General features: G+C 43.2%; 1 long non-coding RNA gene across 1 annotated transcript; it reads left to right on the forward strand.

Annotated features, from left to right (window-relative positions):
• The first annotated feature begins 7,453 nt into the window (after positions 1 to 7,453).
• LOC136434337 (uncharacterized) lies at positions 7,454 to 9,264 on the forward strand. Its single transcript, XR_010755733.1, has 2 exons — positions 7,454 to 8,679; positions 9,069 to 9,264. It is a non-coding gene; the product is annotated as an uncharacterized lncRNA (long non-coding RNA).

A 9,264-nucleotide genomic window follows, 5' to 3' on the forward strand; every position in this document is an offset into this window, starting at 1 on the left:
GATGATCTTATCGTCTGAATAATACTGGCCGTACTATTGCCGGGTTCTGTCGCCAGCCGCTACCAGCTACAGCTGGTCCACTTATGTTAGACAATGTCTGCATTATCAACACTCATCAGATACGAATGCAAAGTTAACAAGTTGTTTTAAAAAACATCAAGTTTCTTTAGTATCTTTACTAGCATACCTTTATTCTGACAACTCCAAAATTGAAGACGAAGTCCAAGAACGTCGCCCCGTCCCGTTTGAGCGCGCCATCTACAGGCACATGTTTGAAATGCACCATAGAATCACTACATGATGTCGATCATGTTGGAGAAAAAGTATTTTCTTGAGGTTCAAAATCCCTGCAAGTCTTTTCAACATGTCCAAGCTAGCAGTATATGCCTTTTAGGCTGTTTTCGAAAGCTTTTTTTCAATATCTATGGAAAAAAACGGATGACATGTTCACATGATTTGTCTCGATGTGGGCGGTGTTTGTTACCCTGCCTACTAGAATTGCTTCCATCTTTGAATTCTGATGTTGTGATGTAAGGCTTCATATTTCGTTTAGTCTGGGACTACTCGGTAGTCAACAAGCGCATTGCCAGGTGCAGGACGTGTTTTTGCTGTGCAGAAACCTGACAGGTGGCATCATGTCGGGAGGGCAGCAGCAGTCCCAGCCTGGTGACACAGGTGCTGGTATGTTTTGTGATTTTCTCAAAATATTCTTTTCATTTCTTGTTTGAACCATACAAGTCAGCCCAATGGCTACAAATTTAAATATGCTTCTCTATCGTACTGAATATTGAATAAACCAGTCTATTACTGCTACTTCTCCGACTACTACTACATTAACTATAAGTGCTATCGGCCAAGGATATATAATCTTTATCAACATCTTTTATCAAACGATATTTTGCAAAATGTAGACAGATTTGAAATGAAAAGATTATGCTAACAAGATAGTTCATGGCTGTTGATAGTATATATCGATTCCCTTTTAAGTCTTACAGTCGTTTATGCTTCATGTTTTGCTGATTCATTTTCAATTCTGTTGTCGTTGTGACACTCGGATTACTCGCCCTAGGATTTCTACAGATGACTATATAGTTACATATTGTTATGTTCCATTAGGAACCACACCCATACAGGAGCCTCAGACTGATTGGCGGGCACTTGCTCACATGGCTGCGAGGATACCCAACCCTATGTACGCCTCTGGATCAGGTAAAACGTTTTCAATTCCGCTTATCTTGCTTTGTTGTTCTCGCTTTGGATATAAGTCGATTATTGTACTTAGAAATCTGTTTAAATGCATACCGTCGGTTCCATCTTAAACCTGAACGCGCCTTCAACAAAATTTACAGTATTCGGTGTCTTGGAAGTCTTGTATCATGTCCGTAAATGGTCTCTTTCCAACTTTTACAAATGTCAACGGGCAGAATATACACCTTTGTCATTTCTAACAAAACCGATGTTGATATGTCGTAAAATGTAGCAATATTTACATGTTTTATACTTTATATTGTATGAATTATGCAGTAATTTTTGCGCCTCAAGAGCAGGTACAACGTTTTCGAACCCGCTTTCGATGTCCTGTTTTTATCTTCCTTTGTCTATGTAATCTTAAATCCCATTACGCAATGAACAGGATGTGCCGAATACACTGGTCTGACAGTGATCTACCTATCTAAGGCTGTGCATTAGTTCCATGATGTTCTATTTTGTACTTATGGCAATGAACATTGAGTACATTGTACCCCAAAGGTATACTTTAAAGTAATCTTGATTTATGGAAAAATCTAGCAATATCTAAGTATTATATGCTGTTACATCGGATTACCATAGATGGCTGCATAGTTATATTTTTGCTTCTTTCCTTTAGGCATCACACCCATGCAGGAGCCTCAGACTGCTTTCCAGGCACGTGCCGACGCCACTGCGAATGTACCCAACCCTATGTACGCCTCCGGATCAGGTAAAACCCTTTCAAGTGTAATTAGGGCGTTGTTATCTTTGAGGTTTTAGCTTTTGTTTAAAGTCGTATGTTGTACTTACAAACCTGTTTTAATGCATCTCGTTGGTGCCATCTTTAATTTCAACACGCATTTTGTTACGAGCTGTGTATCATTTTACACGGTCTCTTTCTTTTCAGCATGTCTACTGATGCCTGTATGGTTACATTATTTGTCATTTTCATCCAGGCACCACACCCATGCAGCAGCCTCAGACTGCTTTCCAGGCACGTGCCGACGCCACTGCGAATGTGCCCAACCCTATGTACGCCTCCGGACCAGGTAAAACGTTTTCAAGTCCGCTCACATTACCCTGTTCTTATCTTGCCTAGTGTTCTCGCTTTGGTTTTTAAGTCGACTGAGCATTGTACATTTAAGACTGTTATAAGGCATACCGTTGGCGCCATCTTAAGTCTCAACACGCCGAATGTATGAATCGTGGTAATTTGTGCAACTTTTCTTCAGGTACCATGGACGATACGTACGCCTCAAGAGCAGGTACACCGTTTTCAAATCCGCTTTCATCGTCATGTTCTTATCTTCATTTGCATTTACATACCGTCTGTGCAATGTTAAACCTCAACACGCCACGAACAAGATGTAATTATCTTCGCCGAGTACTATAGTACTCGGGGTAGATTATGTTTTCGGTTGAGCCAGCTGTTTGGTAGGTCTGTATGTATGTCAAGAGCATAACTCAAGAAACCTTTGATGAATCTTTATGATTTTTGGTAGGTGTGTAGTGGTTGTGCAAAGGAAGGTCAAGTTCAAAAATGGTTTACCTTGCGTTTTTCAAGAGTACTGCAGCGGAATTTTAATTTTTGTGCATTTGTATGCAGGCGAAAAAAGTGACGGAACCGTTGATGGATCTTCATGATTTTTTGCAGGTGTGTAGATGTTGTAGAAACAGAGATCAAGTTCAAAAATGGTTCTCCTGGCATTTTCCGTCGGTACTGCAGCGGGCTTTGTGTGGATGTGTAATTCTTGTGGACAACATAACTCAAGAAGCTGTTCATGGATCTGTATGATATTTAGTGGATGGGTAGGGTTTACGGAAAGGAAGGTCAAGTTCGATAATGGGCCTTCTAGCGAGTACCTAAGGTACTGCAGTGGAGCTTCAAAATTTAGTGGCATATTTTCTGAAAGTGCTATGGTCATGATATTTGTGTGGTAGATAGTTCATGCCACAAGAAGTAAGTTCTGTAAGTTTGGGCCCCCTAGCGGCTTGTTTAGAACTGCAGTGGGTGTTTTTGTTTTGATATTCGGACACGTATAACTTGAGAAGGGGTGAAGAGATTGTCGTGAAGTTTTGTATGTAGAGAGCTCAGATGGTGCTTTACACAATGGATGTCTAATTATAGATAACAGGAGCTAATCTGCATAATTAGTAAGGATAATTGTAAATCCATTACAGTCCATAATGGGGCGTGTGACAGTGTTGCCGAAACAGGCCAGCAGAAGGGTCCCCCGAAAGTGCGAAATGGAACGAAATGGAACGAAATGGAACGAAATGGAACGAAATGGAACGAAATGGAACGAAATGGAACGAAATGGAACGAAATGAAACAAGATAACATATGTAACATTATGAAATGAAATACCAGTACCACACGCTTCTGTATTTAAACTGCTCCCTGTTCCCGTCTACTGTGAATGCTACGACGTTCCGTATATTTCGCTATCAACCGGTATATCATTTCATAATGTTACATTTGAAAGGAAATATATGTCGTTTTGTTCCTTAGTTGCCACTTATTGTTAGTTTTCGGCCGGTTTTCAGCAAAACATCGTGGCGAGTTTCATTTGGTTACAGTTAGGGTTTGGCTTCTACCATTATCAATAGTAAGTGGTGGTACTCATTAAAAAGTGGATCCGTTATGCTTATTTCTCTCATAAATTTAGTATAATTTGGATTTTACATCATTGCATATCTGAATCAATTCATTTTGAAGGTTTTGACAATGAAATTACTCTCAGCGATTTGGTATTACAAAATATATTCACCGTATTTAACCTAAATAACAGTGGTATCGTCCGCTGAACTCTAATGACCTTTGTTTGCATGCTGCGACGCCATCTTGGAACAATGCGGAAATTTGATTTAGATCTTTTATTTACCCGCGGAAAACGTAAATTCAGCCCGGATAATTATATTTTCAAGAACTTAACACACCAGATACACGAACGAGTCTTATATTAAAAAGCTGCGGCCGTTATTTCGCCAAGTCCGACTGCTCAGAAATGGCGATGTACCGTGGAACGGAGGAGTGTAAACAGCCATATAAAAATGCAAAGACACCATTCTACAAATAGTTCAAGTTAAACTATACGAAATTCTTTTTTTTCTTCATTCAAACACTTACAGAGTCCTAGTTAAGTCCACACTTGGCGCAGCTGCAGCGCGGAAATAAAAAATTGAAAAAATAAAATAAAAAGATTGTGAACCAGGCGTGGGCTCGGAGTTACGGCCGCTGTTGTAAACAAAGGTACGCCGACCACGCGCCGCGCCGTGACCGTAATCGGTAGTTGGCGTTTCGGCCGGACTCAAAATCGCCTGGCCGCGACCACATTGGACAGGTGACCGCTATAGACATATTCTTAATGCTTATATCAATGAGGAAAGTCCTAGGGGCCGACAAAAAATTGACCGCTATGGCCAGGTTTGACTGTATATTTTTTTCCATTTCGTTCCATTTCGTTCCATTTCGTTCCATTTCGTTCCATTTCGTTCCATTTCGTTCCATTTCGTTCCATTTCGTTCCATTTCGTTCCATTTCGTTCCATTTCGTTCCATTTCGTTCCATTTCGTTCCATTTCGCACTTTCGGTGGACCGCAGCAGAAGGCCTTGCCTAGAAGTGTAAATAAACAGATGGTGTACATAAATAAACAAATGGGACAGTCTCACTACAATTCAAACAGATGTGTGGGTCCGTTTTTTTTAAGTGTTCAGTTTCTGCATTTTTGTCAAACCCACGGTTGGAGACATAACGGAAAGGGAACAAAATAGAAAGCCTTACAAAACACCTAAAAACATGTGAATAATCAGCCGGACCAGCTCCTCTGCTCAGAGATTACACTGCTAGGTATTACCTAGCACCGTATGGAAAAGTAACATGTACTATGTCTTACAAAATGTGTATGATATGGAATAATGATTTATTCTATTCATATATATTGACTGTACCATCTAATTATAACTTTCAATTTTTTTTGATGACCAGTTATAACATATATCAGCACACTATACACATATACTAGTCCTGTACCACCAAATGAGTTTTATCCCTATCTAGACTGGACTCATTCTCCCCCCCCCCACCCCCATCATAACTTTCAAACGGTATGGTGTATGATCAAGTTTGCACAATAAGCCTTGATTATTTGGCGAAGATAATGTGTTCGTGGAACTCTAGTTGATTTAGCTATCTAGGGCACCTGCAGCTGTTGTTACGTGTTGTGCATTATTTCCTTGATTATTCTTTTTGCACCTATGGCAACGGACACTGTACATTTTACAAAAAATGAAAACTTTAAAGTAATGTTGATTTATGAAAAAAATTAGCAATATCCAAATATCGTATGCTTCAAAAGCATCCGCCCAAAATAGGGCGAAATGCGCCAGCCGATGCAGGAAGCTGTGGCAGATCTCGAGCCCTGTGGTCGTAGTGGTCATCGCTGTTCTCGCCTCCTATTTTGCAGGTCAGCTTTATTTTATCCCTTGAACTTTACTTCGTACGTGATGCTTGTAATATTCCGTTGACAAGACAGTATTATACAGAAATTTGACGTGATTTTTGTTGTTGTTGATACAGTCAGATTCACTATTTTCGAGGAGGTGCAAGCACGTTTCAAGGAGCTGGAGCGTACGTACTATTTACTAGTACTTTACGATAATGTCACTTCTGAGTGACGGTTTACTTCCTTCGTCAAGAAGCTTTTTGTAGCGTTTGTAACTGTTTGTGGCTAATGAACAGCATAATCAAAATAAGTTATAGATGAATTAAAAGTGAGGTTTGTAAGTGTCTTGTCTAATTTTCTGGAAGGACCGATGACTAGACACGTAATACAGGTTCAATTTTTGTGACGGACGCTGCATTTTGGCAATTTTTTCCAAACTAAGGACCGCAGATATTTATCACCCCAATGAAAATATGGAGGACCTTGTTTCTGGTGTGTCCATGTGTGTATCCGTGTATATACTGGGAAGGTTGATTCTATCATTTCAGAAGACAAAACTCGGGAGTTCGGGCTTCCTGGGCCTCCGGAAGAAAAGGTAGTCACGGGCCCAGCTGGACCTCCGGGAGAGAAGGGAGCCATGGGGCCAGCTGGTCCTGTGTCTGCCGGGCCTCCCGGAGAAAAGGGGGCCACAGGGCCAGCAGGTCCTCCGGGAAAAAAGGGAGCCATGGGGCCTGCTGGACCTGTGTCTGCCGGGCCTCCTGGACCTCCCGGAGAAAAGGGAGCCATGGGGCCAGCTGGTCCTCCGGGTGAAAAGGGAGCCACGGGGCCCGTTGGCCCTGTGTCTGCCGGGCCACCTGGACCTCCGGGAGAAAAGGGAGCCACGGGGCCAGCTGGCCCTGTGTCTGCCGGGCCACCTGGACCTCCGGGAGAAAAGGGCGCCATGGGACCAGCTGGCCCTGTGTCTGCCGGGTTTCCTGGACCTCCGGGAGAAAAGGGCACCATGGGACCAGCTGGTCCTGTGTCGGGCGGGCCTCCTGGTCCTCCCGGAGAAAAGGGGCCCATGGGGCCGGCTGGTCCTGTGTCTGCCGGGCCACCTGGACCTCCGGGAGAAAAGGGAGCCACGGGGCCAGCTGGCCCTGTGTCTGCCGGGCCACCTGGACCTCCGGGAGAAAAGGGCGCCATGGGACCAGCTGGCCCTGTGTCTGCCGGGTTTCCTGGACCTCCGGGAGAAAAGGGCACCATGGGACCAGCTGGTCCTGTGTCGGGCGGGCCTCCTGGTCCTCCCGGAGAAAAGGGGCCCATGGGGCCGGCTGGTCCTGTGTCTGCCGGGCCACCTGGTCCTCCTGGAGAAAAGGGGCCCATGGGGCTGGCTGGTCCTATGGGAAAGGACGGGCCGCCAGGAGCAGTTGGGCTGATTGGACCCGTCGGGCCGCCAGGTCCAGTTGGACCCCGAGGGCTGATGGGACCCGTCGGGCCGCCCGGTCCAGCAGGGATGTCCAAGTGTCCCAGCCCTCCCGGACCGGCTGAACATCAAGGTGAGGCACGCATTCCATCACATGCCGAAAGCTTGTTGCGTAATTCTTTGTCATTCTAATTTTCTTTACCTTCAATCATAATTCTCGTATTTTTTTTCGTTTTAGCTGTGTGGCCGTTGGGGTACAAAGACTTCGGGATTGATACAGATGACATGAAATATTCCAATTATAGAAATCATCGACTACACATAAATTCATCAATATCTTTAATGGAAATTATTTGGGTTCTTCCATTGTCCTTTTTTGCGTTTCGGTGCCTTCGCACCGAAACGCAATGTCCTGGCTTTTACCTTCAAGCATGCTTCAAGCTTGGTTCAACACTGTGTCGCACACAATAAGACTATGGCAATACGTTCTCAAATCCTTGTATAGCCGTTGCCTTATATGGCAAGAGAGCAGGAAAAGGCAGGCACGCCAGATTTGCATGTGACACAGGACGGCGACCGCATGTACATGTAACTGCTACAACTGTTCGGAAATATCATTGCATTGTGGTTTCGGACTTTGATATCCTGAAAAATGACCATATTACATCTATTCCACAAGATTGCAGAAGAAAAAAAATGATTTCGTCAAGAAAACGAGCAAAAATCGGCATAAATGATACCATATAGTGAGGTTATAGCATTACGTCCAGAGTAAATAGTTACGTACCGCAGCTTGGCCGATCTGACAACGCGAAGCACTTCGGACCCAGAAGATCCGGGTTCGTCTCCTTGCATGGATTTTTTTTTTCTTTTTAGATATTGAATATCAAAAATATATATTGATATTATATTAATCTATCAATATCATATTTATGAATATCATTTTTTTCATTAATAAATAAAGAAATATTTTATATTTGTTATTTTTAAATATTCATTTAATATATACAAGGCCTTTGTCTTATGAACAGGACTTCATAGATTCCAAACCCGGCATTCGAATTTTTCTGTTCATTGTAATGGAAAATACCGTGCAGCGACTCCTATGCGCGGTAAGATGATTCTTGCAAAACACTCGCCACTAAACTTCTATCCCCGATGTAAACAGAGGCTCTTGATGTTGTTTGCAAAACAGCGATTCTTTGTTACAGTAGCAAATGCTCCATTGTTCAGTATCGACTTCATTCAGACAAGGACATTATATAGGAAGGACTGAGCACACAGAAAGTCCCCGCTGGGCGCTATTGTTCAGACCCGCTAAGCCCTGCGGCGATCTATTGTTTCCACCCTCCGGCGGCGCTTCTTTGTTCTCCGCCGTCTGATTTGAGCGTTCGCGCCGAAACCCGGCGAAGGCCATGCAAATGCGCCCGATCGTGACGTCACGCTCTCCGATGCTGGCCGAACGACGGGCGAGATGCCTGTAGTTTCCGCGGATTTCCTTATATGGGAAGCAAACGTGACGTGTGCAGACGGCACCATCATCCGGGGAAGACGTTGGCGGCCATTTTGATATGTGATCGGGCGCCGTGCGACCAAGATGAGTGAGTTTACAGGCATTTTTGTCCATGCGTACCTATATTTTCGTCTCAGAAATATGAAAAATATTCACTACTTGATGTATCTATAAGAATTGCTTAACCTTTTGAACCAAAAAAATAACGCTTTTGCCCGAAAGCACCAGGCTTGGGTGTCCCTATAAGAATATTGTTGTTGTTGTTCTCGGCTAACTTTTGATGTTCTAGGCACATGAGTTTTGGTCAATTTTTGTTCCAGTGTAATATTCGTAGGAAATGAATTTCTTGTGATATGATCGTAACGCCACACGGGGAATGTGCACAGTATACATCTTCATGCCTGGTAACATGTATGTAGGTTCCCAATCTTTATATCGAGAGGATGATCGACTCCCGATTTTTTTTGTATTTTGCAGATTGCAAACTTCCGTGGAAGAGCCATGACCACCAAAGCTACGTCCCACGATACAGCGTTGCCGAAAATACCACGTAGAGGATAAATTAAAGTTTACGCATCAAATATTTGTTTGTGAATCACGCTCCAAGCTTAACCAAGGTTCTGTTTTTACTAAAATACTTGTACATATAGAATAAATACATGTATGTCTTGAA

Source organism: Branchiostoma lanceolatum, chromosome 5, assembly GCF_035083965.1.
Source record: "Branchiostoma lanceolatum isolate klBraLanc5 chromosome 5, klBraLanc5.hap2, whole genome shotgun sequence".
NCBI lineage: Eukaryota > Metazoa > Chordata > Leptocardii > Amphioxiformes > Branchiostomatidae > Branchiostoma > Branchiostoma lanceolatum.